Below are 6177 nucleotides of genomic sequence, written 5' to 3'. Positions count from 1 at the left end.
ATTTTAGGTATGTTCTATGCTTAGAGCAATTTATTTCAATTTTCACAATTAGCTCAATATCTTTTCCAGATTAGCAATCACATTAGCATTAAAGTAAACTACATATAGAACATAAACATAAATCGCAGAAGACAAGCCAAGACAAGAGGACACAAGATGTGGCGCTAGCCAGGGACAAACCCCAATGTGGGGAAACCCTTGATCAATTCTTCTTATATGTTATTCAGTAGTTCAGCAGAGAGAGAGAGAGAGATAATACATTTACAACAGAATTCAACACTTTGACTTATCTAGATAAGAGTAAAAATCATCTCTAAGAATATGATACATGAGATTAGTTGAAGACATGTTGCTTCAACTAATTCTCCAAGGTGACTCCTTCACCTATCGTTTGTTGCATTTCATCATCATGTTGCACCTCACCACGCTACACCATGTTACACCCATCATCACTATGCTGCATCTCATCACGCTTCATTAACCATGACTATACCCATCATTGTAATGCATTATGTGCCATTGCTACACCATGTTGCCATACTGACCTATGCTCTAGCTGCACCTTGCTTGCTTGTTGTCCCTAGCATGCTCGTTGTCCTTAGCATTCTTGTTGTTGCATGCTAGTTGTCCCTTGCGTGCTAGCTGTAACATTGCATGCTTGGTGTATTTGCTACTAAGTACCATACAACTGTCCCAATGTTAGTTAGTTGTCCCTTGCATGCTGCTCTCCTTCGGAGACAGATGCTTTGATAGTTCCTGGCAATTCCAGCTATTCCCGACTATTCCGGCAGTTTCGGTTGTTCCGGCTGTTCCAGCGGTTCTGGTAGTTCCCGGTAGTTCCGGCAATTCTCGGAAGTTCCGTTAGTTCCAGCCGGCAGTTCCAGCTATTCCGGCAGTTCCCGGCAATTCCGGAAGTTCTGGTTGTTCCCGAAAGTTTCGATAGTTCCAGTTGTTCCTGGCTATTCCCGGCAGTTCCGGCTATTCCAGCCGCTCTGGCAGTTCCGACAGTTCGGCTGTTCCGACTGTTCCGGCTATTCTAGCAATTCTGGCTGTTTCGGCTATTCCGGTTATTCACGACAGTTTCGTCAGTTCTCAGCAATTCTGTCAGTTTTGGCAGTTCCGACAGTTCGGCTATTCCGACAGTTCTGGCTTCTGCCCTCTAGATTAGGGTAGCGCTATCCCTTAGGATCTCTCCTCCTACTAAAACCCAAAGACAAGTAGAGAGGAAGAGATCCCAAGTGTGTTGAAAATGACTTGAAGGCCACCTCTATTTATACTAAAACATTGGGCACAAGTGGGGTTTATTTGGTTGTTGGCCAACCTTGACGAATTGTCCCATAACACAAATAAATTCATATCTCCATGAATACTTATCGGAATCAGATGATCTTTAGATCAATCCTACAACTCTCGATGAGAGGGATCTAAGAAAAATATCAACTTCTATTAATAAGATGACCCACATGGATTTTGGCCCTAGTTGCCAATTTTAACGCTATTCCAATTGATCATTGTCAATGCATTGTCCCGTTATCACTTACCACTGCATATCATTAACCATTGCATATTACTAAACATTGCCCAAGTTGTACTACACTAATCAATCTGCAATGGTCATTGTACCACATTTCTCATGTAAATATAAGTCAACACATCATGTTGTACTACAGTTTTCCAAACCACATGTACATTTTCCAGTGTTGAACCCAAATGTCTGATAATGACACAATGCTTCGAGTCATCCCTATGACCTGCTGCCAATGCTCTCAAACATTGCCCACGAAGAGCTACTAGCATATGTCTTTTCACTGTTGATCATAGTCATACACTACTATCCATATTCACATTAACAAGTTGTACAAAAATATGATATTTCCCTCAAAGACCCGCTAACATGTAAGGTCATGGTTATGTCACTAAGTTATGTTACGTCAATTGTCATGTCAAATCAATTATCATATCTAGTCAATGTTTATATGTCAATTTACTATCATATCTATGAAGCAATATATCATGTCAACATGTCACAACCAATTCAAATAACTGATATGTCAAAATTCCATAATACTTAATTGAATTCAATTCGATTTATCGCTCAGAAACCCTATCTGGGGTCATTGTATAATACCACATGTTACATAATTTTTTTCATGTTATCATTGTAAGTACTCATTGTCACAGTCATATTAAGATTCAATTCTTTTTCAAGTTAAGGTCAAATCATAGTTATCAAATGTGTTAATCTTAGTTCACTTATTAATATTTGTGTTAAGCATATGTCAAAGTGTCAATTATTTTACCAAATCAAATCACCCACCAAATGCTAAAGTATTGTAAGTCAAGGTTATAGTTGCTCCAGTCAATTGATTTAGTTACATCAAGGAATATAGTCAAGTCAAATCAATTATATTGTTTAGGTGTTAAGTCAAGTGTCAAGTTATTATTAGTAAATTTCATCATAAACCTAGCTATTGCATCCAAGTCACTATTCACTCTAGTTGTCACAACACCATTCATCATGATATTGTCATTTGTTTCACTACAGCAAGATTGATTCACTTAATATAGTCACAAGGATGTGTCACTTAGACACCTGCTAAGTGTCATATCTATCTTACAATCCAAGGTCAATTTATTGTCAAATATGTCAAGGTCATTCTTCAATATTATTCAAATTTTCTTTATATGTCAAGTCTCATGTTCCTTTTCTAGTCAAAGATCAAAAACTCCAATAGATGGGTCTTACTTTTACAGTAGGACAATCACAAGCAACTCGAGTCCTTCAATCCTATCGCAGTCATCTTATGTATATGACTTCTAATTCATGTTCAGCTTTCTTGGATAGCTAATTTAAGTTAAAACAAGTTGGCATACATTATCAATTCTATCTTAAGGAGACTATCACATCAAGCCATGTCAAGTCACAATTAATTCTAACTTTCAAATATGTGTGTTACTAAGTATTTCCATTGTTGTATCATTTATTGTTGTCAAACTTATTTATTATGTATGGAATTCAATCATTGGTCACATTTGATCCTTGAAGCTCACTAATATACAATGAGATTAAAGTGAGAATTGTTGTCATATATTGACAACCATGGGTGAACAAAGTTCTATTTACCACCCTTACCAAACCAAAAGATAGTTCTAGAATACACTTAAAAGAAAACCAACCTAAACCAATTCAACAGACCTACTACACTAAGAATAGACCTTAAGACAGACTAATCCACCACTAACATGAAGAATTTATGTTCTAATATTCTCAGGTCTGAATTAATTGACCAAGACCACAAGTTTTAAGCTCTGGTCATGCTGAAATTGTAAACAAGTTACAGGTCTAAAATAATTAAGAACCATAGACAGCCTTAGCCTACTCTCTATATGACTCGGCTTCCAAAGAGACCATGCATAGACTTTACCTTAAGGACTGAACTCCTAAAAAAAATCATTGTCTTAGAATCAAAGCCTACGTCCAAATTTTTAGATTGATTTAGGTCTAAAAAGGTGAGAGGGATGAAATGATTTGCACAAAGAAATAGTTACAAACTCAATTAAAAGTTAATATTACCTCTGGAATTTCACGCTCTTTTTGTAGTAGAAGAACCTTCAATAAGAAACCAAGAAGCTAACCCTAACTTTATCCTTGTCCTTGTACCTCAGAAAGTTTGTACAATTTATTTTCCTCAAATGTGCACATATAGGCCGGAGATTTCAAAAGTGGATATAAGTTATGTTTGTTATATTTGGCTAGGTCCCTTTTTATAGTGTTTTGTTAGGATTAGAGAGGGCTTCAAAGTTTTAGACGTTAGAGGAGCTTCTTGAAATTTAGGCCATATTGTATTAAAATATTCAGGTATATCATTGTAAACTAAGTTAGGAGGACTGCTTCTCTAGACTTAAGCTTAGGCTTAGGTAGATTAGTATATGAATGTTTTTATAAATTAGAGAAGGGATTTCTAAGTGAACGTTGGATGAGAATAGGAGTTTAATTTTAGATTTGACTATCAAATATTCGTCATTTATTAATTTACTTATGTCGAAAGTAAGGAGGCCATTAGCTTTATGGAGGAGAGATAAGGGCTATTAATTAATGAAGGACCCTTCTTGTGAGCACAAAATGGTTTGATATCCATCCTTAAAATCATTTCTCCATGAGAGATGATGTGGAACCCTTAGACTTTATTTTTATGCCCATAACCAATAAAATATGCCAAGTCACCATCCCTTGGGGTTTTAGCCCATAAACTAGAGTTTTTACCTTCAAACTCAATTATATGTTAAACCAAGAGGACTTATGTGCGGTACAACATACCACCAGAAAGATATCAACGAGGATAATCCAGTGACGTGGATATCCAAGTCAAAATCAATATTTTGACCCATTAAAAATGCTCGACAAATTCAGAGTACATCCTCAGTCCAGGGAACCTAAACCCTAGGACTTCGCTTTTCAACCACCCAACAGTGTGGCCAAATTGATGTACTATGAAAATTACTAAGAAGCATTCATTATTCATTTGACACCAATGACCGGTGGTTGTAGTCAAAATCAAACCAGTCAAACCCCAGGGTTGACATCAATGATAACACCATCCAACAATCTCCCTCTTTTTCATTGATGGCAACACACATACTCCTTTTGCGAGTACAACTCCCATTGACTTCATGCTTCCATATCCTTCTGATAATTTCAATATTATTTTTCATTCTTTCTCTCCCCCATTGACATCAATGCAAACAATTATGGTACCTTCCATATACTACGCAATCCCTAGCCACATGTCCATAGTTAGTACATAAAAAGAAATAACCATTAAATGAATATGCATACCTAGATTATTCATTTGGGGGTGGTGTTCCTTGATAATTGCACGTGTCAAAAACTTTACAATACCTAGCCATATGTCCAAAGTTAGTACATGAAAAACAATAACCATTAAATGGACGAAAGTGCCTAGATGATTTTCTATACTCATTCTTCTTCAGAGGAAGTGTCGTAGTCTTTTGTTGTCCTTTGTCCTTGACTGTTTTGGCATCATTATTTGAAGTTGTAACATTCTCCTTTGGTTTATTACTTTTATCAATCTTACTTTGTAAATATGTGGAGCTTTTACCTTAATCAATTGAATCCTTACCTGCTCTTTTTGCCAATTCTTTGTTTGTCTTGTCCATAGTCTGCAATTGTTCTTTTTGCAATTCCTTGAACTTGTTAACTTCATTAAGGGTTGCGTCAAGTTATTTATTTTGAGCAAGGTCTTATTGAAACCAAATTTTCAAGGTCTGTCTTATTCTTTCTTCTTCTTCTATTTGTAGCTTTAAAAGGGTAACCTTTTATGCTTTTCTGTTGAGGACCTGTATCTATTCTTTCTGTTTTTCATTTTCTTTCCTGAGCTTATCTATTTATGCAATAGTTATATCCAGTTCCTTTTTCTTTTGATCAACTTTAAATATGTACTTTCCAAATCTTTCTCTTTCTTCTCAGCTTTCTACACTTAGAGTTTCAATAGAGCAACTTCTTCTTTGAGTGTGTAATTTTCTAACTCTTCGACTTTTTCGGCTTCTTCTAACTGGATTCTAAGATTGTTGATAACTTCCTCAGATTATGTATTCTTCTTATTAAGTCTTCTAACATGTCCTTTTGATATCTTCAATTCTTCTTCCAGAAATTTAGCCCTTTCGTTTTCACTCTTGAGTCCCTTTATAACCCTCACAACTTCATTTTGAAATTTGATTTCACTCATTTCTTCAACTTCTTCACTATCATCATTGTTTGATTCCTTGATATCATGATCCACATTATTATCAACATCTATATTTTGACCTACATGCTTCCTTGAGTAGAGATTATGGAGCTTTACCCAAAGAATTTTGGTTGTTGAGTATTGACCAACTTTTTCTTTTGCAGGATCTTGTAGAACATTAAAAATGGAAAGCGTGGCTTTTGTATTGTACCTTTTATCTTTGTCGATAGATGTGTCTCTAGAAACAGCATATTACCATACATCATGAACTTGTAAATGTACTTCCATTATAGATTCCCATATCTAGTAATTATCTTCATTAAATTCGGGAGTTGGTGTACAATACTAATTTTCTTCAGATTTGGAGATTGTTGCAGTACCTGAAACTTCCTTTGAATGCCTGGTGGATTTGTTCTTTGATTTTCCCATC

This window comes from Pinus tabuliformis, chromosome Q (assembly GCF_031772625.1).
Source record: "Pinus tabuliformis cultivar Carrire ecotype Pingquan chromosome Q, CPIR1, whole genome shotgun sequence".
Lineage (NCBI taxonomy): Eukaryota > Viridiplantae > Streptophyta > Pinopsida > Pinales > Pinaceae > Pinus > Pinus tabuliformis.
Note: the sequence above shows the minus strand (reverse complement) of the source record.